General features: G+C 57.6%; 1 pseudogene; it reads right to left on the reverse strand.

Moving 5' to 3' along the window:
• Positions 1–2,573: 2,573 nt before the first annotated feature.
• On the reverse strand, positions 2,574–23,953 carry LOC141937024 (scavenger receptor cysteine-rich type 1 protein M130-like; annotated as a pseudogene).
• Between the last annotated feature and the right edge of the window lie 4,001 nt (positions 23,954–27,954).

A 27,954-nucleotide genomic window follows, 5' to 3' on the forward strand; every position in this document is an offset into this window, starting at 1 on the left:
CAGCAGGTAGCAGGGTCTGAGCTGGATGAGCCCGACAGGGCTGTGGGACTCCCAACTGGAGGAGAGACATTTCTTACCCCAACCCTGTCTCCAGGTCCTTCTCCTTCCACCATCACCACTGGTTTGAGCAGAGCCTTAGCTCAGGGAACCTGGAGATGCTGAGGTCAGGCACAGCCCTGCCGAGGGGGGACTGGTGGGGCCGGTGCCCGCTTCTTCTTCCCGGGGTGTTTAGTGTCTCCGTCCACCCTGTATTGGTGGGATTGGAGAGGCACAGGCCTGTCCACAGCCACGCAGAGGTACTGATAGACAGGAGATGGTGCCTCGGCTGCTTCCCCAGCAAGACTCTGGCAACTAAGTTGGGATGTGAGACATGGACTTTCACTTCATGGTGCCCAGCCCCTGGGCATGGTAAGCCCAAACTCAGAGAAATAAGGCTCGTCTCCTGTGGGCTTTCCACAGCTGAGCTCTGCCCAGTGTGGGGCTGCAGTGCTGAGGGTTGGGGTCTCACTGCGACCCCCCTCAGGTAGGTCCTCAGCAGCTGCAGGAGCACCCACAGCTCTGGGGCACAGTGACAATCTTGCTTGGCTGCAGAGAATGGACCAGCCATCAGAGCCAGACTGTTCAGGTCACCAAATGCCATGAAACAGGTTCCTTCTGCTTAGGGGTGCTGTCCCCTCCAGTCTACACAGGCCTGGGGCTTCTTTCTCCAAGAAGGAAGAGGCAAACCTCTACCAGCTGCCAGAGTAAGGGAGAGATATTATACCTGTGGGAGGGCAGAGTTGGTGGGGAGGTGGCATGGAACAGGCACTGGGCTCTTCTCCCCAGTCCCTGCTTGGGGCACCTTGAGTCCATACTGCCCATAGGTGTCCAGCATCCTGTGTCCAGAAGATAACACTCCCTTCTTCTTCTTTATTTCACTTTTAGACCTTATTTCTCTGAGATGCAGGGCTGGAGCTTATCCCAGTGGGAGTTTTGCAGGGGATGGAGGCTGTGTTTGCAATGCCCATGTATGTCACCCATCAGCGTGGGGGTCTTGCCCTGGGAACTCTGGTCTCCCATGGGGGCTGCCAGCAAGAAGGCTTCCAGGTGTGGGGCAGAGGGATGTGTGAACCCCAGCTCCCCCCAGGGTCACCCCAGGGTCACCCCAGGGGTGGAGGAGCTCCCAGCAGGGAATGGGGCAACACTGCAATAGGAGAGGATGTTGCCAACATCTGCCTCCTCCCCGCTTCTGCTCCAGGGCCAGATCCTGCTGTTTGCAGGGCTGCAGAGCTGCAGCTGCTCCCCACAGGGAATCCTGCCACAGACACCCAACGCACATTCCAGCCCGTGGCAGAGAAACCCATTGGAGAAGAGCTGGCAGGGTGTGGAGACCCACCAGCGGGAGCAGGGAGGGCAGTTTGTCAGTTTGGGCGCCAGGTCCTGCGCAGGTGTCAAACCCTTCTCCCAGCCTGGCTCCTGTATGAGAGGATTCTCTGCCCATGGGCGCTGGGGCAGGTGAAACCCCAGCTGAGGGAGAAGGACACTGGCTCAGCTCTCAGCAGCACCTGTTTTAGTGGAGGGACACAAAATCTCCACTGCCATGGAAATGTGCCCACATGAGCAGCCGCCTGGATGGGCCCTTTTCCAGGCCAGGAGCTCAACCATGGCTTTTGGTTGCATCACACATCTTGTGGGGCTGCTTTCTCTATCCCCCTGGCCCTCTAACAGCGCTGAGAGAAAGGTGCCCTCATCCTCCCTCCTCCCAGCCCTCCTGTACCTGCCCACAAGTCCTGCCCTGCACACAACCAAATCTGACATCCTGGTAAGGGATCAGAAGGACAGGGGTGGGAGTTGGAGGGGAGCAGGAGGAGGGGGGCCCAGGGCTGCCATGGGTCTGCAAAGCAGCAGGAACAGCCCATGGAGATGGGTCCTGGCAGAGCATGAAGAGAGGGAATCCCAGCCCCATGTGTCCAGAAAGTGGCTCTGCACTCTGTGCTGGGGCACTGGGGAGCAGAGCTTCCTCCTAAGCACTGGGAAAGGTAATCCATTGGCCACGATCTCCCTGCTCTGGCTGGGGTGTTCAGGGCCCTGTGGTCACCTTAGGCTCACTTCTATGTGCCAAAAGCCCAGGGCTTCCCCTGACATGGCAGCTCTGTCATGGCCTCTGCACTGTGGGACCAGCGTGGCCCAGGCAGGGCCTGGGGGAAAAAGCAGCTGGAACCCTCAGGTGAGGAGATGGGTGCTCCCACTGGGGTACATCAAGGGACCTATCAGAGACACATTTTGACTAGAAACTGCCTGTGGCCAGCAGGATGGAATTATTTCTCTCACTAAGATTATTCCGCATGGATCCCCAGCCTCTGTCCCTGAGACACAGCCCTTCCCTACCACTGTGTCTTCGTTCTCTGCTCCCATGACCAGCCTCAGGATGATGCCCTGACACCTGGCAGGCAAGGAGATGCTCTGGGTCAAAGCCCCCAGAGAATTTTAATAAGAACAAATAAGGATGCACAGCATAAAAATGGGAATAAAAATAGAGGAAACTCCAGGTGATTTCTGCTGCCCATGGGTCAAGGGAGTCGGTTCCCTGGTGCTCATGGTTCTCTCAGCTGCACAGACCTCTCCTCCCTCCCAGCTGCACCCAGCTGCAGGGCAGGGATGGGCTCTCCTGGCCTGGGGCTCAGGGACTGTTGTGCACCAAGCTACAGTGTCACAGCTGTTGTGTCCTCATGGGGATGTGCCACAGACACCTCTTCAGCATCATCATAGCCCATGCTCCCCGGGGACAGAGATGAGGTGTCTCCTTCAGCTCCAGGGACCTCGGCACTTCTCTGGGAGCGTGGGGTGACCCCTGCAAGCAGCAAGGCAGGACATTTCAGTTCACCCCTTGGGGTCTGTGCCCCACCATCCTCCCTGTCCCTCACTACATTCAGCTCCTTCTCCCACCTCCAGGCCTTTCAAGGAAAACTCCTGGGGCAGATTCCACCTTCCCAGGAGGTTTGGGCCTCAGTACAGTAGTGACTTGGGGGGCACCAGGGATGGCACCCTAGGGACAGGCAGCGCTGTCTTTCCCTCTCACCTCTGGGTGCATCCCTGGGGTCTTCTCCTTCATCCGGCATCCTGGGCATTTCCCACTCTCCCTCCTCCGGATCAGAAACCTCTCTGGCATCATCGTAGCCATCTTCTGGGTGATCTCTGGGCAGGACAAGGACATCTGAAAGGAGAGGGGAGCTGGTGACAGTGGGAAGATATGTCCTGCGGAGCACAGGATGAGTTCATGCACAGGGACACAGGGCTGAGACACTGGGTTGGCAGCACCACAGGAGATGCCCATGTCCTCGCCATCTCCAATGGTGACACTCAGTGACTCTTCTGTCATTCATGTGTCTGCAGGGAGATCAACCCCTTCCTGCCTCCGTTACCTGGTGCTGATCCCAGACCATCCTCCTCCTCGCTGATCCCAGGGTAGGGCTGCAGCTGGGTCAGGGACTGCTCTGAAGAGGAGCCTGGAGAGCAGCACAGCGGGTGTTATGGAGCAAGCCCCACTGACCTGGCTCATGGTCAGGGCTGCTGGGGAAGGGAGACCCACAGAGCTGGGGCTGCATGGGGAGGAGGGCTGGGAATTCACCCTGCTCCCCCAGGACAAACCCTGTCCCAAATTTGCTCCAGAGTTGCCCTAGGACAGCCCCTTCCCTCACTCCTCGGGTGCCACATGGGGTGCAGGGGCAAGAAGAGAGGGGATGTCCAGCTGAGACAGTCAGGGATGACTGGTAGAAAGCTTCTCTCTTGGGCCAAGGACCTGGATGCTCTCCCCACAGACCCCATGCTCCAAGCACCAGAAGGACCCTGGACTGGGAGGGCTTCAGGGGATCAGCTCTGGGTTGGCGCCAGGGGAAAGGGTCCTGCAGATGTGCCTCCAGGGAGGACCCACACCCACCTGAGTGACCAAACCTGGCCTGATTCTCTGAAGCTGGGCTGTAACCAATCTCCTCATACACGGCCTCGAGGAAGGGCTCCTGAGCTCTCCTGGAGCCTGGGGACAGAAGCAGGGCTGGCACAGGGACAGACAGAGGGGCCATGGGATCACACTGTGATCCCCCAGACCAGTTCCTTGCAGCCACCCAGGACTGCTCTGAGAGCACAGCCCCACTGTGCTGCCCAAGCACGGCTGTCACATCCCCCGGGAGGGCAACATCACTGTGGAGATCCCCTGGGGCAGCTTCATCCTCGCATCATCCCTTTGAAGACTGCACTCATGCCCCTCTGGCCCCTGGATCATGCCCCCCTTATCTCACCCTGGAGCAGATCCCACATTTCCTCTGCACCTGGAGCTTTCCCCTGTTTGCCCCATGGGTCCATAGTAGGGCCCCTGTCCTGGGGGTGGGCAGGCCTGGGCAGAGGGACAGGCTTGGGACCTGACACCACGGTGATGGACACTGCTGCCCCACACTCCTCCTAGCATCTCCCTTGCCCCAGAGACCCATCCAGCACTACCTAGAGCACTGTCAGCCTTGGCCGTCCCCACTCTGCCATTTCTCTCCTCGCCCCATCGCTAGCTCCCCCCACCTCTGGGCTCTCTCCAGCCCTTGATACTGATAACCCATGGACAGGCACTCAGGGGGCAACACATGTCAAGGTGGCAGCACATAGTCTCATCCCCCCACTCTGCCTGTGCCTCTTGTTGATAACCCCTTGCTGACACCCCCTGTAGCAGCCCACAGCCCTTCCAGGAGTTATCTCCACCTGGGACCTCTGGGGAAGGACCCACCTCTGCGCGCAGCCCTGGTGCTCAGCACTTGCCAAGCCAGGAGGGCCAGGAGCAGGCAGAGAAGGAACCCCAGGATGATGCAGATGATGACGGGCACTGAGACTCTCCCGCTGCTGGTCTGAGAGCCTTGGGTGGGAACTGCAGGGGAGAGAACGTGGAAGGAGCACCACCAGGCCTGGGAGAGGTAGAGGCAGCACCAGTCCTGACCCCATCACACAAGGCAGCAGAGGCTGGAGGGCCCCAGGAGTGAGTGTGGGGAAGCTTCCACCCTGCTGACGAAATGACAACTCACCCTCACACCCTCCCACCACCCCTGTGCCTCCTCCAGAGGCTTTCACACCCCAGCAAGGAGGCCCTTCCATCCATCTGTGAGTCACAGCCTGTCCCTGGGGAGACCCAGTCCCAGAGGGAGGACAACTTACCTGCTCGGGGTGGGTATGTTGCCATCCTGGGTGTAGCTACAGAGGAGGAAAAAGAGAGCAGGGCTGAGACACTGGGTATGCGGGGAGCGGGGACCCTCCTCCCCAGCACACCATGGGGGTGTCTGTAGATGTCCCTGACACATCCAACCCAAATTGCCCCTCCTGTAGTGCCCAAAAGGGAGGCCAGGCCTGGGCCCAGAACCTCTGCTCTGGGAAGCAGGCAGGATGGCACAGGCAGCCTGGCGATAGCCATGGGTCTGCAGGGCCCCACGGGTAGTGGCCAAAGGACATCCAGTTCAACGAGGCTGCTCCCTGCCTGGCACCAGCCTCCTGCACTCTGCAGGAACATTCTTGCTCATGAGATGTCGGGGGCCATGTCAGGACCTCGTGCACTGAAGGTCTTCCCCAGCTCCCTGCCAATGCCTGACCAAGGGGTTCCAGCCCTGTCACTCACCTGAGCAGCGCACGGCAGCGTCTTCCTTATGCCGGCAAGCACCGCCGTCCCCAGGCTGGGCCCAGCAGTCCTGCAGGGACGGCTCCGTCCCCTGGCACGCCACCTGCTCCAGCCAGATGGGGCCCATCCCCATCCCAAATGCAGCCTCACGCAAGGCAGACACTGCACGGCCACAGCCCAGCTGCCTGCATGCTACTTCGGCATCCTGTATGTCCCAGGAGTCGTCACACACCGTCCCCCAGGAGCCACGGTGCCAGACCTCCACTCTGCCCGAGCACCCGTCCTCACCGCCCATGGCACGAATCTTCTCCCTGGCTGGAGAAGGCAAAGACCTCCCATGGCACCAGGACAGCAGGCAGAGCCCTGCCAGACACAGAGGGGCAAATACTTACCTGTGCAGCTTGTGGAGTTGGGGCACGGGGCCAACGGGGTCAGGGGCATTTCTGGGCGTCCCCCTGAAGAAGGAAATGCTGTAGTGAAGGGGCTGGTTTGGGGGACCATGCAAACAAGAGCAGGGCTGAGCTCTGCTTGGGCCTCCCTGTACCATCTTGGTCATGGCAGCAACTGAACTGCGGTCATCCAGGGGACACGCACAGGACTGTGGGGGGACCCTGCGTGCTCAGCCCCAAGAGCTCCCTGGTTCACAGCACAGCAGTAGCTTATCTATGGAGAGGAGGCTGTTCTGAAACCTGTCTGGTCTCTTCTGAGACCTCACCTGGAGATGCCTCTGCCTACCCCAGGCGCTGCTGGCAACCTGAGTGGCAACTGCTGCTGGACGTGTGTGGCTGTGCTCATGTTTGTGCCACTGGCAGCAGAAGGGTCTGACATGGAAAGGGAAAAGCCCCTCCAAAATCTTTGCCTGTGCTTGGCCATGGCCAATGGGGAGCAGGAGCTGGGGTGACATGAGTAGCCAGGAGGATCAGAGTTACCATTGCAGGTGATGTTGGTCACCTCTCGCAGGTCTTGGCATGACTGTGGGTTCCAGGGAGTGGAGGGACACTGCCAGAAGGAGCTGTTTCTCTCCCCACACTGCACGCGATCCAGCCAGGCGGGGCCAGACTCCCTACCAGAGGGCTGGTGTCTTTCCAGGGATCCTCCATCCCCACAGCCCAGCTCCTTGCACACCAGCGTCACCGTGTCGGGAGTCATCGAATTGGAGCAAACGCTCCCCCATGTCCCGTTGTAGAAAACCTGCAGGCGCCCAGAGCAGCCGTCACTGTTCTCCAGCCTCAGGTCCATGAACTCTGGGAGGAAAAGGCCCCAAAGGGGGAACAGGCTGCCCTGGGGCTGTGGGAGCCAGGACACCTCTGCATCCCCAGGCTTTCAGCCAGACAGGGGCAGGAGCTCAGAGGCACCCAGGGACAGCCTCAGCCATGCCCGGCTCTCCCCACGTCTTGGCCTCCCTAGGAACCAGGCTCCCACCACAGCTCCTAGCACAAACCTGAACAGATGACTCCTGCATCCTCTTTGTGTCCACAGTCATGCTGTCCCCAAGGCCCAGCCAGGCAGTCCCAGAGAGCAGCTTCAGCTCCGGAGCAGTTCACATCATCCAGCCAGATCTGCCCAGAGCCTTCCCCAAACCGAGCAGAGCCAGCTGCCTCCACTGCCCCTCCGCAGCCCAACTGGTGGCAAACTACAATGGCATCAGACAGGTCCCAGCCGTCGTCGCAGACAGTCCCCCACATGCCCTGGTAGTAGATCTCCACTCTCCCTGCGCAGCGCCCGGCACCGTTCACCAGACGCAGCCACCGGCTCCCTGCAGCGGGTACAAACCCCAGTTGCTGCCAGGGACTGTCTGCCTGCACAGACCATCACCTCGGGGGGGGCTGTGAAGTGCCACTCACCCCCACAAATGACTCCCACGTCCTCCACAACCCCTGCCGCCAGCGTGCTCTCAGGCAGGGAGGTGTTGCAGAGACTCAGGTTGGCCTCATGCCCTGTGCACCGCACCCCTCGCAGCACCACGGGGCCCGTCCCTCGCTCAGGCTTTGGGGGGTTGTAGGCTGTCCCAGCCTCCCCACACCACAGCTGCCGGCACACCACGCTGGCCTCATTCACGTCCCACTGGTCATCCAGGACTCTGCCCCACGCCCCATCCTGGAAGATCTCCACTCGTCCGTCGCAGCGGCTCCCTCCGCCCACCAGCCGCAGGGATCCAAAGCCGGCTGAGCCTGGGGAGAGCAGAGATGACACAGCCATGGGCAGCACCGGGAGCATAACACCCTTCAGGGAGCGGGGCGAGGGGGGATTTCCCCACCAAACTGGACAAGATTGAGCCTTGTGCTGAGGAGAAGAGAGGGCAAAGCCTGGGCCCTCTCTGCAGCTCACACCCAGGTCTGCTGCTGCTGGGGGCAACCAGGCAGCTCCTGCTGGGTGATGGGATGAGGCTCTGCAGGGCTCTCTGTGGGGATGGGATGTGGGTGTCTGCAGCCAGAGGGATGGGACAGAGCCCTGCAGCCCTGTCCTGGGCTCCTTGCACAGTACGAGAACAGTGGAGCCCAGGCCTGGCGGTGGTGCTGGTGCCTAAGCCACTGCCCTGGGGGCAGATGCCTGCCTCTGTTCAGTCCTCAGCTCTCCCAAAGTGAAGCGCTTACTCTGAGCAGGGAAAACCCTCCAGATGGCTCCTGGGGAAGGCAGGGTTTCTCCAGGGAGAAAGTCAGCCTGGTATGGTCACGGGAGCCCTGCTCTGGGTGGCCATGTTGTACACAAATGACAAATGAATTGAACGCAGCATTCTTCTGGCACTCACCTGAGCAAATGACAGCAGCAGTGTTCCCTTGGGAGCACGGTGAGGCCCCCAGGGTGGTCACTGGGCACTGCTGCAGGTGGGCTTCAGTCCCGTCACAGTGGAATGAGTCTCTCCAGACAGGGCCAGTCTCTCTCCCAAAATGCCCTCCTCCAGGAATGTACTCAGCAAACCCGCAGTTGAGTTGCTGACAGAGAACGTGGGCATCCGAGAGATCCCAGCGGGAGGCACAGAGGGTCCCCCACGTCCCCAGCACCTGGACCTCCACCCTCCCGGCACACATTGTGCTGCCATTCACCAGCCTGAACCCTGTGTACTCTGGGGAGAGAGGAGGACAAAAGAGGGAGAGGTCAGAGGGACAACATGCCCTTGTTCTCCTTCTGCACTATTTTCATGCCACAGACAACCCCACCCACCCCTGCTGTCATCATACCTGGTCCAGCAGGGCACTTGCTCTTTTGCCCAACCCCCAGCACAGCCCCAGTGTTCATCAACCCCCCCTGAGTCCTTACGTGTGCAGCTGACAACAGCACTGTTTGCGTGGGTGCAGGGCTGGTCCCTGGGGGACCCCCTGGGGCAGGAGGCGAGGAGGGATTCATTCCCCACACACTGCAGCTCTCCATCCCAGATGGGACCCACCGCTTCTCCAAAGGGACTTCCTCCAGGGACAGGCAGGGCTGCGCCGCACTGCAACTCCCTGCAGAGCACGTCAGCAGCTTTGGGACCAAAGTGGGAAGCACAGACAGTTTTCCACTGGTCCCCGTCATGGATCTCCACACGTCCTGAGCAGCGGCTCTTCCCTTCCACCAGACGGACAAACCCTGGAAAACACCCAAAACAGCTGGGAGTTCCCAGAGCCCTCTGGCAGTTACATGTCCACATCCCACATAAACTCCAAGCAGGCTTGACCAATTCACCCATTGCGCATCCCAGAGGAAGCTGCTGGGGGAGTGTTGGTGACACAAACACATCCAGGACCCCTTGCACCCCTTCACTGCACCATCACAGCATTCAAGGCTGTGTGTCTGTGACAGACCCACAGCAGACCCTGTAAACTCTTGCGGGAGGATATCGGACCTGTAAAACTCTGTGAGAATTATAATAAGCAAAGCCGTTTATTTCTCTAATAGTACATACTTATGCTCTCGCCAAAGCTCTTACTTCATAATTAGCAAATCAGCAATTAGACAGCTATCAACCTTTTCTCCTATCGGCATAAGACCACTCTAACACGCACTGTGCAGACCAATCAACTTCTTGTTCACGCGCTGTTCACGCGGCGGTAACTTCTCACAGTTCAGTGTTGCAGCTGTCTGTTGTTTTTCCCTGCCACATTGGTGCAACTCAGACGTTTTTCATCTTTCTCCCAAGATCTGTTACTCATCAAATCCTAGCTGCTTTTCAGAGTCTGTGCAAGGCTGACAGACAAATTTCTCACACAGCAAAGCATGTTGGTGCCTTTGGGACCAATGTGTGAGTCACAGACAGTTTTCCAAAGGTCCTCATCATGGATCACTATACATCCTCAGGAGGGGCTGTCCCCTTAGAGCAGCTGGAGAGTTTCTGGAGCAACCAAAGACCCCTGAGAGTTCCCACAGCCCTCTGGCAATACCCTGACTGATCTCAGAGGTGGCCAAAGGGAAAAACCCCTGTGACATCCCCAGCTGCTCTCAGGGGGTGCTGATGGCACTAACACATTAACCCCCAGCCTGCTGCTCCTTGGAAATCGGCACAGAACTTGTGGGCTTGCTTCTCTCCCAACAGACACAGCCACAGGAATCTCTCAGACAAAGTGCTGGTGCCCCAGAGACCTTGGGCTGCCCAGTACTGGTCCCTGGGCACTGTCACACCCAGAACACTTGAGGTTCAGGGAAACGGACCCAGGCGCTGTTGGCTGCTGCAGCTTGCTCTGCCCCACTGAGCTCAGGACCAGGTGTGAGGAACCCCTTGCTGCCACGAGAAGCGCCCCTTCTTCCTGCAGGGCTCTTGGGCTGTGGGGACACTGCTGGGGGATGGAACGTGTCACAGGGCAAAAGTACAGTGAGGCCGTACCTGTGATTGGTGGCTGTGCCACCACCCTGCTCAGGCACCTACCCAGGAAAGAGGTTCTCAGCCACGACCAGAGTGTAATGCTGGGCATGCACGTCCCTGCCCATGGCTGGGCAGAAGGCAGGAGAGTGGACAGAAGAAAAGCCCTGGGCTTACACGAGCTCCCAGTGCAAGGGCAGGCACAGAGGAGAGACAGTAAGTGCTGACAAATCCCCCGTGGCACTGAGCAGCCAGGGGCTGGGGCAGGCAGGAGAGGCTGGGCAGCAGGTCAGCACTGCCTTGACGGGGCAATGTCCCCATGCTCAGGCTGTCATGGGGTGACCTGGGAGAGGAATGAGGTGCCACGTGCCACCCTGCTCTTCTGCCCAAGCCCAGCGCTTCTCCTCTCCAAGCAATCCCTTTGCTCCAGCCAAGGGACTCATGTCTGCCACGGGGCACAACCCAACAGCAGCTATCCATCTCATGCCCTTGGCCAGGACTGTGGGTGGCCACATGAGTCACTTGTGGTACCTCTGGCATGGGGGCACCTGGCCCTCAGCACTGACAGTCAGGTCCTGGGTGAACAGGAGGAGAAAGATGGGAATCAAAAGATAGTGCAGAAAAGGTTCATCTCTGGCATCTCAGGGGCAAGGCACAGTAAGGGCAACCCTGGGCAGGTTCCCATTGGCCTTTCCCCAGGGACTGGGGACACCACTGATGACAGTGCCAGCTCAGCAGTGTGACCAACCACATTGGGCAGTGCTCTGGTGCCTGACAGTTGATCCCTGAGGGCACAGCCAGGTTCCTTCCACAATCCCAACCCCAGAGATGGAGAATAGATTGTCCCCTTACCGGAACACATCACTCCAGCGTCATAATAATGAGTGCAGTCATTTTCACCCCATCCGCTGTGTGTGCAGTCAGACAGGGAAGATTCGGAGCCTTTGCAGCCAACCTTATGCATCCAAATGGGGCCATATCCTCGTCCAAAGTGTCCGTCCTGAGGAGCTCCAACAGCAGACCCACAGCCCAGCTGCTTACAAACCACTGCTGCATCATTCATGTCCCAAAAGTCAGCACACACGGTCCCCCATTGGCCCTGTTGTTTCACCTCCACTCTCCCAGCGCAGCGACTGCCGCCATCCGCCAGCCTCACCTCCACAGCACCTTCAAACAATGACACAGGAACAATCAGGACAGCGCTGAGCCCCAGCACTGTGGGTCTGGGGGAAGCCCTGTGCAGGTGGAGTCAGAGGTACCAGGGTGGGAGCCCACTCCCCTCCAGGCTGTCCCCAGGGCACTTCAGGGGAGCCTTCTATCCTCAGGGGCTGTGAAAGGCTAGGGTACCAAACTCCAGACCTGCTGTGTCATTTGTTGCCCTTCAGTCTTTGGCACTTCCGTCCAGCTCAACACCCCCTTGTCCCTGGTCCATGCCCACCCAGGGCACCTGCTCCTCCCAGCCAGTACCCTGAAAACAGACCTGTCCCCACCATGGCCCCACCAAGGATACATGGCTGCTCCTCATCAGACCCCCCAGCTCCCCTCGAGTGCAGACTACCCTGAGGCCCTCCCAACTCATCCTTCACCCTCAGGCCTTTCTGTGTCCACTCTGCAGCAACATGATTGTCCTAGTGAGGCCTCCCAACCCATGTCCATCCTTGTCCTCGGGAATCAGCTCAGCCCTGCCCTTGTCTAGGATCCCCCAGGACAGCCACCTCTTTGTGAGCCTGTGGGAACAGACACCCCACTTCCCTTGCCTCCACAAGCACAACCTACTCCTGCTCAGGCTGGGTCTCACCCTGACTTCAGGACAAGACTGAACAGCCCACACCCCTTCCCAGGTACCCCTGAGGTTGTCTGTGCCTCTGGGATAACAGAGCAAAGAGCCACCAGTTAAGCCACCACCAGCTCACAAGGAACAGAGCTGGCAGAGCCCAGGCTCCAGGAAGGGTGCCCAAGGATGGCAAATCCATGGACACACCCATGCACTAACAGCCACAAACGTGGGAGCGCTGGAAACAGAAAAGCCCTTCTCCCATTCAGAGAAGCACAGGGTCAATGAACCTGTTCACCTTCTACCCCTTGTCACATTGACACACGGGAAGAAGCCCCATTTCCAGAGGGTTCCCTGTGGTGTTCCTTGGCCCCAGCACATTGTGACAGGGCAGCCGGCATTGACCCCTGCACAACTGCACCCAGAGGAGCAGCCACAGCAATTAAGGTGGATGGAGTCACTCTGTCCCCATCCTGAACATTTCTGCTGCCCTGCACCATTCCTGAGGACAGAACAGAAGTGGGACATTGGCCTCTGTGTCTTTCCCTGCATAACTGAAGACTGCAGAAGACAACATCACCCCTCCTGGTCTCAAGCCAAGGCCAGCACAGTCCCTGCCCTGCTTGCCTGCCCCCAGCACAGCCCCAGTGTTCAACACCCCTCCCTGAGTCCTTACCTGTGCAGCTGACAACAGCGCTGTTTGCGTGGGTGCAGGGCTGGTCCCTGGGGGACCCCCTGGGGCAGGAGGCGAGGAGGGATTCATTCCCCACACACTGCAGCTCTCCATCCCAGATGGGACCCACCCCTTCTCCAAAGGGACTTCCTCCAGGGACAGGCAGGGCTGTGCCACACTGCAACTCCCTGCAGAGCACGTCAGCAGCTTTGGGACCAAAGTGGGAAGCACAGACAGTTTTCCACTGGTCCCCGTCATGGATCTCCACACGTCCTGAGCAGCGGCTCTTCCCTTCCACCAGACGGACAAATTCTAGAATAAATGCAAAACAATTGGGAGTTCCCAGAGCCCTCTCGCAGTTACATGCCCACATTCCACATCACCTCCAAGCAAGATGTGACCAATTCACCCATTACACATCCCAGAGTAAACTGCTGGGGGAGTGTTGGTGGCACAAACACATCCAGGCCCCCTTGCACCCTTCACTGCACCATCACAGCACTCAAGGGTGTGTGTCTGTGACAGACCCACAGCACACCCTGCAAACCATGTGGGTGCCTTTGGGACCAATGTGTGAGTCACAGACAGTTTTCCAAAGGTCCTCATCATTGATTACTATACATCCTCAGGAGGGGCTGTCCCCTTAGAGCAGCTGGAGAGATTCTGGAGCAACCAAAGACCCCTGAGAGCTCCCACAGCCCTCTGGCAATACCCTGACTGATGTCCAGAGTGGCCACAGGCAAAAACCCCTGTGACATCCCCAGCTGCTCTCAGGGGGTGCTGATGGCACTAACACATCAGCCCCCAGCCTGCTGCTCCTTGGAAATCGGCACAGAACTTGTGGGCTTGCTTCTCTCCCAACAGACACAGCCACAGGAATCTGTCAGAGAAACTGCTGCTGCCCCAGAGACCTTGGGCTGCCCAGTACTGGTCCCTGGGCACTGTCATACCCAGAGCACTTGGGGTTCAGGGAAACGGACCCAGGCGTTGTTGGCTGCTGCAGCTTGCTCTGCCCCACTGAGCTCAGGACCAGGTGTGAGGAACCCCTTGCTGCCACGAGAAGCAGACCCCGTTTGCACTGGGTTCTTCAGCTGTTGGGGCACTGCTGGGGGATGGAACGTGTCACAGGGCAAAAGTACAGTGAGGCTGTACCTGTGATCTGTGGCTGTGCCACCACCCTGCTCAGGCGCCTACCCAGGAAAAAGGTTCTCAGCCACGACCAGAGTGTAATGCTGGGCATGCACGTCCCTGCCCATGGCTGGGCAGAAGGCAGGAGAGTGGACAGAAGAGCAGCCCTGGGCTTACACGAGCTCCCAGTGCAAGGGCAGGCACATAGGAGAGACAGTAAGTGCTGACAAATCCCCCGTGGCACTGAGCAGCCAGGGGCTGGGGCAGGCAGGAGAGGCTGGGCAGCAGGTTAACACTGCATTGACGGTGCAATGTCCCCATGCTCAGGCTGTCATGGGGTGACCTGGGAGAGGAACGAGGTGCCACGTGCCACCCTGCTCTTCTGCCCGAACCCAGCGCTTCTCCTCTCCAAGCAATCCCTTTGCTTCAGTCAAGGGACTCATGGCTGCCAGAGGGCAGAACCCAACAGCAGCTATCCATCTCATGCCCTTGGCCAGGACTGTGGGTGGCCACATGAGTCACTTGTGGTACCTCTGGCATGGGGGCACCTGGCCCTCAGCACTGACAGTCAGGTCCTGGGTGAACAGGAGGAGAAAGATGGGAATCAACAGACAGTGCAGAATCGGGATGGAGGGTTCATCTCTGGCATCTCAGGGGCCAGGCACGGTAAGGGCAACCCTGGGCAGGTTCCCACTGGCCTTTCCCCAGGGACTGGGGACACCACTGATGACAGTGCCAGCTCAGCAGTGTGACCAGCCACATTGGGCAGTGTTCTGGTGCCTGACAGTTGATCCCTGAGGGCACAGCCAGGTTCCTTCCACAATCCCAACCCCAGAGATGGAGAATAGATTGTCCCCTTACCGGAACACATCACTCCAGCATGAAGAACATAAATGCAGTCATTTTCACCCCATCCACTGTGTGTGCAGTTAGACAGGGAAGACTCGGTGCCTTTACAGCGAACATCATCCATCCAAACGGAGCCAGATCCTTGCCCAAAGTGTCCGTCCTGAGGAGCTCCAACAGCAGACCCACAGCCCAGCTGCTTACAAACCACTGCTGCATCATTCATGTCCCAAAAGTCAGCACACACGGTCCCCCACTGGCCTTGTTGTTTCACCTCCACTCTCCCAGCGCAGCGACTGCCGCCATCCACCAGCCTCACCTCCACAGCACCTTCAAACAATGACACAGGAACAGTCAGGACAGCGCTGAGCCCCAGCACTGTGGGTCTGGGGGAAGCCCTGTGCAGGTGGAGTCAGAGGTACCAGGGTGGGAGCCCACTCCCCTCCAGGATGTCCCCAGGGCACTTCAGGGGACACTTCTATCCTCAGGGGCTGTGAAAGGCTGGGGTGCACAGCTCTGGCCCTGCTGTGTCATTTGTGGCCCCTCAGTCTTTTGCACTTCCGTCCAGCTCAACAGCTCCTTGTCCCTGGCCCAAGCCAACCCAGAGCACCTCCTTGTCCCCAGATAGCACCCTGAAAACAGAGCTGTCCCGACCGTGGCCCCACCAAGCATACACAGTTGCTCCTCCCTAGACTCCCCAGCCCCCCTGGACTATAGCCTGACCTGGGCCCCTCCCAACTCATCCTCCACCTGCAGGTCTTTCTGTGTCCACTGTGCAGCAACATGACGGTCCCAGCCAGGCCTCCCAACCCATGCCCCTCCTTGTCCTTGGACATCAGCTCAACCCTGCCCTTGTCTAGGATCCCCCAGGAAGGCCACCTCTTTGTGAGCCTGTGGGAACAGACACCCCACTTCCCTTGCCTCCACAAGCACAACCTACTCCTGCTCAGGCTGGGTCTCACCCTGACTCCAGGACAAGACTGAACAGCCCACACCCTTTCCCAGGTACCCCTGAGGCTGGCTGTGCCTCTGAGATAACAGAGCAAAGAGCCACCAGTTAACGGACAGAGCTGGCAGAGCCCAGGCTCCAGGAAGGGTGCCCAAGGATGGCAAATCCATGGACACACCCATGCACTAACAGCCACAAACGTGGGAGCCCTGGAAACAGAAAAGCCCTTCTCCCATTCAGAGAAGCACAGGGTCAATGAACCTGTTCACCTTCTACCCCTTGTCACATTCACACACGGGAAGAAGCCCCATTTCCAGAGGGATCCCTGTGGTGTTCCTTGGCCCCAGCACATTGTGACAGGGCAGCCGGCATTGACCCCTGCACAACTGCACCCAGAGGAGCAGCCACAGCAATTAAGGTGGATGGAGTCACTCTGTCCCCATCCTGAACATTTCTGCTGCCCTGCACCGTTCCTGAGGACAGAACAGAAGTGGGACATTGGCTTCTGTGTCTTTCCCTGCATAACTGAAGACTGCAGAAGACAACATCACCCCTCCTGGTCTCAAGCCAAGGCCAGCACAGTCCCTGCCCTGCTTGCCTGCCCCCAGCACAGCCCCAGTGTTCAACACTCCTCCCTGAGTCCTTACCTTTGCAGCTGACAACAGCACTGTTTGTGTGGGTGCAGGGCTGGTCCCTGGGGAACCCCCTGGGGCAGGAGGCGAGGAGGGATTCATTCCCCACACACTGCAGCTCTCCATCCCAGATGGGACCCACCCCTTCTCCAAAGGGACTTCCTCCAGGGACAGGCAGGGCTGCGCCACACTGCAACTCCCTGCAGAGCACGTCAGCAGCCTTGGGACCAAAGTGGGAAGCACAGACAGTTTTCCACTGGTCCCCGTCATGGATCTCCACACGTCCTGAGCAGCGGCTCTTCCCTTCCACCAGACGGACAAATTCTAGAAAAAACCCAAAAGAGCTGGGAGTTCCCAGAGCTCTCTGGCAGTTACATGCCCACATTCCACATCACCTCCAAGCAAGATGTGACCAATTCACCCATTACACATCCCAGAGAAAACTGCTGGGGGAGTGTTGGTGGCACAAACACATCCAGGCCCCCTTGCACCCCTTCACTGCACCATCACAGCACTCAAGGGTGTGTGTCTGTGACAGACCCACAGCACACCCTGCAAACCATGTGGGTGCCTTTGGGACCAATGTGTGAGTCACAGACAGTTTTCCAAAGGTCCTCCTCATGGGTCACTATACATCCTCAGGAGGGGCTGTCCCCTTAGAGCAGCTGGAGAGATTCTGGAGCAACCAAAGACCCCTGAGAGCTCCCACAGCCTTCTGGCAATACCCTGACTGATGTCCAGAGTGGCCACAGGCAAAATCCCCTACGACATCCCCAGCTGCTCTCAGGGGGTGCTGATGGCACTAACACATCAGCCCCCAGCCTGCTGCTCCTCGGAAATCGGCACAGAACTTATGGGCTTGCTTCTCTCCCAACAGACACAGCCACAGGAATCTCTCAGAGAAACTGCTGCTGCCCCAGAGACCTTGGGCTGCCCAGTACTGGTCCCTGGGCACTGTCATACTCAGAGCACTTGAGGTTCAGGGAAACGGACCCAGGCGCTGTTGGGTGCTGCAGCTTGCTCTGCCCCACTGAGCTCAGGACCAGGTGTGAGGAACCCCTTGCTGTCACGAGAAGCAGAGCCCGTTTGCACTGGGCTCTTCAGCTGTTGGGGCACTGCTGGGGGATGGAACGCGTCACAGGGCAAAAGTACAGTGAAGGCTTTACCTGTGATCGGTGGCTGTGCCTCCACCCTGCTCAGGCGCCTACCCAGGAAAAAGGTTCTCAGCCACGACCAGAGTGTAATGCTGGGCATGCACGTCCCTGCCCATGGCTGGGCAGAAGGCAGGAGAGTGGACAGAAGAGCAGCCCTGGGCTTACACGAGCTCCCAGTGCAAGGGCATGCACAGAGCAGAGACAGTAAGTTCTGAGAAATCCCCCGTGGCACTGAGAAGCCAGGGGTTGGGGCAGGCAGGAGAGGCTGGGCAGCAGGTCAGGACTGCCTGGACGGGGGATGTCCCCATGCTCAGGCTGTCATGGGGTGACCTGGGAGAGGAATGAGGTGCCACGTGCCACCCTGCTCTTCTGCCCAAGCCCAGTGCTTCTCCTCTACAAGCAACCCCTTTGCTTCAGTCAAGGGACACGTGTCTACTTGGAGGCACAACCCAACAGCAGCTATCCATCTCATGCCCTTGGCCAGGACTGTGGGTGGCCACATGAGTCACTTGTGGTACCTCTGGCATGGGGGCACCTGGCCCTCAGCACTGACAGACAGGCCCTGGGTGAACAGGAGGAGAAAGATGGGAATCAACAGACAGTGCGGAACAGGGTTTATCTGCGGCACCTCAGGGGCCAGGCACAGTAAGGGCAATCCTGGGCAGGTTCCCATTGGCCTTTCCCCAGGGACTGGGGACACCACTGATGACAGTGCCAGCTCAGCACTGTGACCAACCACATTGGGCAGTGCTCTGGTGTCTCACAGTTGATCTCTGAGGGCACAGGCGTGTTCCTTCCACAATCGCAAACCCAGAGATGGAGAATAGGTTTTCCCTTTACCTGAACATATCACTCCAGCATCAAGGGAATGAAAGCAGCCATTTATACCCCATCCGCTGTGTGTGCAGTCAGACAGGGCAGATTCGGTGCCGTTACATCCAACATCATCCATCCAAATGGGGCCAGATCCTTCCCCAAAGTGTCCGTACTGAGGAGCTCCAACAGCAGACCCACAGCCCAGCTGCTTACAAACCACTGCTGCATCAGTCATGCTCCAATAGTGCCCACACACAGTTCCCCATTGGCCCTGATGTTTCACCTCCACTCTCCCAGCGCAGCGACTGCCGCCATCCGCCAGCCTCACCTCCACAGCACCTTCAAACAATGACACAGGAACAGTCAGGACAGCGCTGAGCCCCAGCACTGTGGGTCTGGGGGAAGCCCTGTGCAGGTGGAGTCAGAGGTACCAGGGTGGGAGCCCACTCCTCTCCAGGATGTTCCCAGGGCACTTCAGGGATCCCTTCTATCCTCAGGGGCTGTGAAAGGCTGGGGTGCACAGCTCTGGCCCTGTTGTGTCATTTGTGGCCCCACAGTCTTTTGCACTTCCGTCCAGCCCAACAGCCCCCTGCCCCTGTCCCATGCCCACCCAGGGCACCTGCTCCTCCCAGCCAGTACCCTGAAAACAGACCTGTCCCCACCATGGCCCCACCAAGCATACACAGCTGCTCCTCCCTAGACTCCCTAGACTTCCCTGGACCACAACCTGACCTGGGCCCCTCCCAACTCATCCTCCACCCTCAGGCCTTTCTGTGTCCACTCTGCAGCAACATGATGGTCCCAGCCAGACCTCCCAACCCATGCCCTTCCTTGTCCTCGGGAATCAGCCCAGCCCTGCCCTTGTCTAGGATCCCCCAGGAAGGCCACCTCTTTGTGAGCCTGTGGGAACAGACACCCCACTTCCCTTGCCTCCACAAGCACAACCTACTCCTGCTCAGGCTGGGTCTCACCCTGACTTCAGGACAAGACTGAACAGCCCACACCCTTTCCCAGGTACCCCTGAGGCTGGCTGTGCCTCTGAGATAACAGAGCAAAGAGCCACCAGTTAACGGACAGAGCTGGCAGAGCCCAGGCTCCAGGAAGGGTGCCCAAGGATGGCAAAACCATGGACACACCCATGCACTAACAGCCACAAACGTGGGAGCCCTGGAAACAGAAAAGCCCTTCTCCCATTCAGAGAAGCACAGGGTCAATGAACCTGTTCACCTTCTACCCCTTGTCACATTGACACACGGGAAGAAGCCCCATTTCCAGAGGGATCCCTGTGGTGTTCCTTGGCCCCAGCACATTGTGACAGGGCAGCCGGCATTGACCCCTGCACAACTGCACCCAGAGGAGCAGCCACAGCAATTAAGGTGGATGGAGTCACTCTGTCCCCATCCTGAACATTTCTGCTGCCCTGCACCGTTCCTGAGGACAGAACAGAAGTGGGACATTGGCTTCTGTGTCTTTCCCTGCATAACTGAAGACTGCAGAAGACAACATCACCCCTCCTGGTCTCAAGCCAAGGCCAGCACAGTCCCTGCCCTGCTTGCCTGCCCCCAGCACAGCCCCAGTGTTCAACACCCCTCCCTGAGTCCTTACCTGTGCAGCTGACAACAGCGCTGTTTGCGTGGGTGCAGGGCTGGTCCCTGGGCGACCCCCTGGGGCAGGAGGCGAGGAGGGATTCATTCCCCACACACTGCAGCTCTCCATCCCAGATGGGACCCACCCCTTCTCCAAAGGGACTTCCTCCAGGGACAGGCAGGGCTGTGCCACACTGCAACTCCCTGCAGAGCACGTCAGCAGCTTTGGGACCAAAGTGGGAAGCACAGACAGTTTTCCACTGGTCCCCGTCATGGATCTGCACACGTCCTGAGCAGCGGCTCTTCCCTTCCACCAGACGGACAAATTCTAGAATAAATGCAAAACAATTGGGAGTTCCCAGAGCCCTCTCGCAGTTACATGCCCACATTCCACATCACCTCCAAGCAAGATGTGACCAATTCACCCATTACACATCCCAGAGAAAACTGCTGGGGGAGTGTTGGTGGCACAAACACATCCAGGCCCCCTTGCACCCCTTCACTGCACCATCACAGCACTCAAGGGTGTGTGTCTGTGACAGACCCACAGCACACCCTGCAAACCATGTGGGTGCCTTTGGGACCAATGTGTGAGTCACAGACAGTTTTCCAAAGGTCCTCATCATTGATTACTATACATTCTCAGGAGGGGCTGTCCCCTTAGAGCAGCTGGAGAGTTTCTGGAGCAACCAAAGACCCCTGAGAGCTCCCACAGCCCTCTGGCAATACCCTGACTGATGTCCAGAGTGGCCACAGGCAAAAACCCCTGTGACATCCCCAGCTGCTCTCAGGGGGTGCTGATGGCACTAACACATCAGCCCCCAGCCTGCTGCTCCTCGGAAATCGGCACAGAACTTATGGGCTTGCTTCTCTCCCAACAGACACAGCCACAGGAATCTCTCAGAGAAACTGCTGCTGCCCCAGAGACCTTGGGCTGCCCAGTACTGGTCCCTGGGCACTGTCATACCCAGAGCACTTGGGGTTCAGGGAAACGGGCCCAGGCGCTGTTGGCTACTGCAGCTTGCTCTGCCCCACTGAGCTCAGGACCAGGTGTGAGGAACCCCTTGCTGCCACGAGAAGCAGACCCCGTTTGCACTGGGTTCTTCAGCTGTTGGGGCACTGCTGGGGGATGGAACGTGTCACAGGGCAAAGTACAGTGAGGCTGTACCTGTGATCGGCGGCTGTGCCACCACTCTGCTCAGGCGCCTACCCAGGAAAAAGGTTCTCAAGCACGGCCAGAGTGTAATGCTGGGCATGCACGTCCCTGCCCATGGCTGGGCAGAAGGCAGGAGAGTGGACAGAAGAGCAGCCCTGGGTTTACACGAGCTCCCAGTGCGAGGGCAGGCACATAGGAGAGACAATAAGTGCTGACAAATCCCCTGTGGCACCGAGCAGCCAGGGGCTGGGGAGGCAGAAGAGACTGGGCAGCAGGTTAACACTGCCTGTATTGGACATGTGCCCATGCTCAGGCTCTCATGGGGTGACCTGGGAGAGGAACGAGGTGCCACGTGCTACCGTGGTCTTCTGCCCAAACCCAGGGCTTCTCCTCTCCAAGGAACTCCTTTACTTCAGCCGGATTCCTTCCGCAATCTCAACCCCAGAGATAGAGAATAGGTTTTCCCCTTACCTGAACACATCACTCTAGCATCACGGGTATGGTCACAGTCATTTTCTTCCCATTCGCTGTGTGTGCAGTCAGACAGGGTAGATTCGGTGCCTTTACAGCCAACATCATCCATCCAAATGGGGCCAGATCCTTGCCCACTGTGTCTGTACCGAAAAGCTCCAACAGCAGACCCACAGCCCAGCTGCTTACAAACCACTGCTGCATCATTCATGTCCCATGAGTTACCACACACAGTTCCCCACTGGCCCTGATGTTTCACCTCCACTCTCCCAGCGCAGCGACTGCTGCCATCCGCCAGCCTCACCTCCACAGCACCTTCAAACACCGACAATTAGATGGGTTAGGAGAGCACTAACTACCAGTACTGTGGGTCTGGGGTAACCATCTTCCAGGGTACATCAGAAGTACCAGAGTGGGAGCCCACTCCCCTCCAGGCTGTCCCCAGGGCACTTCAGGGGTCCCTTCTATCCTCATGATCTGTGCAAGGCTGGAGGTGTCCATCTCTGGCTCTGATGGGTCATTTGCCACCCCACCACACAAGGCATCTTTTCACAGCCCAATTGCAACCTCCCTGCTGCCCATGGCCACCCGCACACTGCCCAGCACTGCACTGGGCACCTGCTCCTCCTCAGTTCACCCTGAACAGCCCCATGTACCCAGGCCTGCAGCTTCCCATGCAAACTACCTGCCCCAACACCATTCAAACCCACCCCCATGCCCAGGGCTCTCCTTGTCCCCACTGAGAGGATCCAGAAGGTCCCTGCACCCACATCCCCTCCTCACTCCTGGTGTCAGGCCAGTCCCTGCACTCGGCTGGAACCCCCAGGTAGGATGTCCGTCTGCGGTAGGTGGTCCGGTCCCCTTTTCTCGGTAGGGTACAAACTGTCCCTGTGGCGTCAGGGATCCCCTGGAACAAGGGGGCAGGGAGCAGCACACAAACCCTTCAGGGCACCCGAGAGATTGGCAGTGCCCTGCAGGGATCTCTGGGTACTGCCGTCACCCACTAGGCCACCACCGGCTCCAGAGTCTCAATGCTAGGGAACAGGGGGTCCCAAAGGGTACCCCAGGATAGGGTGTCTATGAATCCCGCCAGGCACAGGCTGTCCTAAACAACAGAACCGTAGAGAAGGAGATGATACTCTCTCCCACCCAGATGGGCACAGTGTCCAGGGACTTGAGCACATTCTGCCCCTCGTCTCAGTAGCACCTGCAAAGAATCCCCATTCCCTGACAGATCCCAATGACCACACTGGTACCCGCTGGCCCTGTGCTGTGGGACAAGGGAGATGGCACTTACCCCTGCACAGCTGTACCCAGAGGAGCAGCCACAGCATCTCAGGGGAAAGGACTCCCTCTGTGCCCATCCTGAGCCTCCTGCCCTGCCTGCACATCCCTGCTGTGCCACACTCCCTGCCACAGCTCCTGGGGACTCGTGGGGACAATGACGATGAGAGAGCAATATATCTCTGCTGATGCCAGCTCAGCTACAGGAGGAGCCAATCAAAGCAGCAGCCCCTTTTTAGACATTATCGGGACCTATCTCCCCTCCGACACAGCCCAGCCCTCCAATGAACTTCTCCAGTGCCATTCATGACCATATATGAGGGATGGCTCCGCTGCAGGTGACACGTCACTGTGGCAGTGGGGCGTCAAAGGACAGGGTCAGTTGTAGTGGGGGAAATGGGTTTTTCATGCCTTGAACCCTGCTGTGTGGACCAGGAACACTGAGCATCTCCTATACTGGGCACAACCAAGAGCCCAAACTGCGAGTGTCCAGCCATCCCCATGCCACGGGAACCACAGGGCTGGGACTGCACCGGGGGCTGTGTCAGGAGGGAAGGAAACAGCCCCTGCCTCTGCTTCAGACCCCACTGTGATGGGAACAGCAGCTGGGAAAGGGCCTTATTCCAGACCAGAGCCCCATCCCAGGAGCGCTGACTCACCCGTCCCTCCCTGGAGAGCCCCACGGAAGGTCCCTTCCAATGAGATGGAGCTGGAGCTGGGACATGTCCCTGTCCTGGCAGCAGACACACAGCTCAGACATATCCCTGACTCTCAGCATGTCACCAAGGGGCCATTATTCCCCACGGGTGGCTCAGGAGCTGCAGCCTGCAGGTGCACAAACCACAGCCCACGTGACCTCGCAGCGCTCCCTGCGCTCTCCCTGCAGAGCCCGGGCAGGAAGTCTGTGGTTTCCTCCTGGCGCAGAGCCCAGGCACATCCCTGTGGTGCCCCTGAGCCACCCGCACTGGGACAGCTCCAGCCAGGGCTGCAGGGGCTGCTTCTTCGGCCTTGCAGACATGGGGCTGGGCAGCTCCCAGCCCCTGCGATGCCCCTCTGATGCAGACGGCCGCTCTGCGCTGAGCCCCATGGCCACGGAGTGCCATCGGTGATGTGACCTCTCACTCTCCTATGGCTACCACTGTGTGCTCATGAGTTACACTGACAGTGACCTCACACCCTCCTGCTGCCACTTCTGTGTGTGCATGAGTCACACTGTCACACGTGTGTGTGGTGTATGGACTTCTGCTGGCAATGGTTCTTCCAAAAAGCCATATTTGGGCACGGTATAAAGATCATTAGGTGACATCAGAAGCACCTACACAAGCTATGGGCCAGATCCTGCCCTATCAGCTGCTCAGGCACCAGTGACATCATAAGCTCACACACAGCCATGGGCATGCTCCTGCCCTATCTGCTACTCAGACACAGGTGATGTCATAGCATCTACCTCTGATATTGTCCTACTGCTGGCCTATGGGCTGTTCAGACACCAATGACCTCAAAACCACCGACACAAACTATGGGCCTGCTCCTCCCCTATCAGCTACTCAGGCAGCAGGGACATTATAAGCACCTACACATGCCGTGGGCCTACTCCAGGCCTATGAGCTACTCAGGCGTGAGTGACCTCATTAGCACAGACACAAGCCATGGGCCTGCTCCTGCCCTATCAACTACTCAGGCAACAGTGACCTCAAAACAACCTACATGTACTTGTCATGGTTTAACCCCAGCCAGCAGCTCAGCCCCACACAGTCCCTCGCTCACTATTTCACTAAATACAAAGTTAATTCTAACCCAGCCAAAACCAGTACAATGCCAAATACCTGCTCCTGCCCTGTCAGCTACTCAGGCACTAGTGACATCACAACTACAGATACACCACTTGCCATGTTCTCGTTGTTGACGTACTCGGCCTCTGGTGACCTCACATGCACCTGTAGAGGCCATGCACCTGGTCCTGGCCAATCAGCTATTCAACCAAGAGTGACATCACAAGTACATACCCAATGCATTTGTCTCCCTCTTGCCTATCGGCTACTCAGACACCAGTGACCTGACCACCACGCATCCCTCCACTTGTTATCTGCTCGCCTACAAGATAAGAAGGCACAAATGGCCTCACAAGCTCTGACACAAGTCATGTGCATGCGCTCGGCCTATCAGTTACTCAGGCACCAGCAACCTCACAAGCACTTACACAAGCCATGTGCCAGCTCCCAGCCTGTGATCTACTAAGGCACCAGTGGCCTCACAAGCACATATCAACATAGTTGCTCTGTGCTTGTGTAGTGGGTAACACCGTGTGGCAGCCCCCACCCAGTCATTTGCTCACACCCCAGCAGCGGGATGGGGGAGGGAAGTGGAAGGAGAAAAGTGAGGGAAACAATCTCATGGGCTGAGATAAAAACAGTTGAGTAAACAGAGCAGCAATCACTCAGAGCAGGAGATCGATGCCCGGCCAGAGACTGTGAGCAAAGGATACTTTGAAGAACACTCCTCACTCCCCCAGATTTATCGCTGTTCATGACGTCATATGGTGTGGAGTATCGAATTGGTCAGTTGGGGTCAGCTGTCCTGGCTTTGTCCCATCCCAACCTCTTGCCACCCCCAGCCTCCTCCTTGTCAGGGCAGAGGGAGAAACAGAGAAGGCGTTGGTGCTGTGCAAGCACTGCTCAGCAACAGCTACAATGTTGGGTGATATCAAAGCTGTTTTGGCCACCAAGGCAAAGCACAGCACCATAGGGGCTGCTGAGAAAAAAAATTAACTCCATCCCAGCCAGACCCAGTGCAATCCCCACCCCTTATTCCATGCCATGTGCATCCTGCTCAGCTCCTACTGTATTCAATACATTTACATCCACCACCACCATCCCCTTCCCCATCCCTGACATGACACATGCACAGCACACTGGGTTTGGCTGGTGTGGCTCAAGCAGACTTGGACAAGTCCCAGCACACGCCTGACTTCTCCCCTCACTCAGTCAGGCAGAGCTTTTAGAAACATTCAGTCAGGTTATCAACCTAAGACAAGAAAATTTATGTAGCACCAGCCTGCACCACAAAGTGGTCTTACAGGTAGCTGACCCCCCACAGCCATGGGGAAAAGGAGTTCCCCACCAGCACCCTACCCCCCCTCTGTTTGGCACCTCAAAATCCAGTTTGTGGTTCATGGGCAAACTGCCCAGTTCCTCTGGTTCACGTGGTCTTTCTAGGCATCCCCTCTGGGTCTTTTCACTATTGTCCCCATGCACATATTCTTCTGATGTTGGCATTTTGTCCTGGTTTTTCGTGTTCACAGACAGTGTTGCCTGTGCCTTGCAGCACCAAGAAGAGCTCAGAGTCTGACCCAGTCTACCCTGCCTGGCCGTCCGGCAGGGCTGGGCTGCTGGGGGCCTTCCAGTCCAGCTGGCAGGATCGGGCTCGTCTTTGGATGTCACAGGATTGGTGCTGAGGGCCCTTACTGGTGTCCTGGGAGGGGCCATAGCGCTGGGGCATGTTCCAGCTTGTCTGTGTCCTCCCCACCTTCTTGAGGTTCCCCCAGCCCAGACATGTCTGGACTTCTGCAGCCTGGAAAAGTAGGGGACCTCCACTCAGCTGTTGACTTTTCTGCCTGTTCACATTTCAACTCTAATTGTTCATTCCCTTAGCTCTTATGAAAGTAGGTTTTATCCATTCTATACCTATGTGGTAATTGTTATATAGATTTAATTTCTCCGGCTTTATAAATATTTACGTACATAAATAAATGTATACACATATATACGTGTATAGAGGTATATATATTTACAATGCTTTATCTAACCATAAATAAATAAAAATATATTTATACTTATTTGTACACTCAGTCATATATAGATTTCTAAAAATGTGTATATCATCAATAAATATACATATTTATATATCTGAGCACTCCCTTGTCCAAAGCAGGCAGGCAGCCAATCACAGGGCTGCATAGGAACACATGGGTATGAGGGTGTGAAAACATGGCTGCCACCCAATCACAATGCAGTATGAAAACATGTGGGGAATGAGACTGTCCAAAGCGGCGGCTCCCTGTACGTAATGACAGCGGCTTCCTTTGCTGACGTGCCTCTGGGTGCGCTGGGAGGGGAGGCTCCTCTTGCCGCCAGTCATAGGATTCCCTGAGAATGGGGGCGGTGATGCTGTCAAGCGATGGCCGTCAGCCAATCACAGAGCAGTACGATCTTTAAGAGCCAGGTGGCTCACTCTCATAAAATGGCGGCAGCCATCCATAAAATGGCAGCCCTCCCAGTTGGTGGCCAGAACAAAATGGCAGCCCCTGGGTGTGTAAGGGAAGGGCCTTCTGCGTCAGATGTACTTCGGGTAAACCAGAAGGGTGGGGTGGGGAGAGCAGCGGCCCTTGCAGCCAATCCCAACAAAGCCCGTGACTAGTGGAGGGCAGGGACTTGCTGGGCAAATGGCCCCTGAGGCAGCTGGGATGGGGCGGGACTTCTGCTGGCAGCGGTGGGCGGGGCATCCCTCCTGTCTCACCTCCAGTGCCGGTGGTGCCCGTGGTCCTGGCGTGTTCCGGGGCAGGGACCCAAATAAGCACAAGGAGGGCACGGGGTGAGGGAAAACTGCTCCTTGGAACGGTGCTCAGGTAACGGGCCAACGTGGCGTCAGAGCTCCAGGGTTTGTGCCTGACCTAAGAACTTTCCCGGCCTCTGTCGGCTTCAAGACTGCGCGACCCCCTCAAAAACCTCCACTCCAGGACCCTCCTGGGTCTCGTGCAAAAATCTGCACAACTGTGCTGAGGATCCCCTCTGAGCAGGGACGGCACAAAGCCTTTTCCACACACCTCCCTCCCCTCGCTGTGCTTTCCCTTTACATCTCTGCTGGCTGTTTTGCTTTTCTCAAGCATCGGAATCATCATTTTTGTTATCATGATCATGGTCACAATCTGGATCATGGTCATTATTGCTGTCATTACCATTTGGTGATAATTGGTGGTTATTATATTCCTACAGGAGTGTTTCTATTCAAATCACTTCTACTGAGACATGAACCTGCTCTGTCCTGTGCAGCTGCACACACCCCAACGAGGGTGGCGCTTCCCGACCATTA

The sequence above is a fragment of the Strix uralensis genome, chromosome 36, assembly GCF_047716275.1.
Source record: "Strix uralensis isolate ZFMK-TIS-50842 chromosome 36, bStrUra1, whole genome shotgun sequence".
Classification (NCBI taxonomy): Eukaryota; Metazoa; Chordata; class Aves; order Strigiformes; family Strigidae; genus Strix; species Strix uralensis.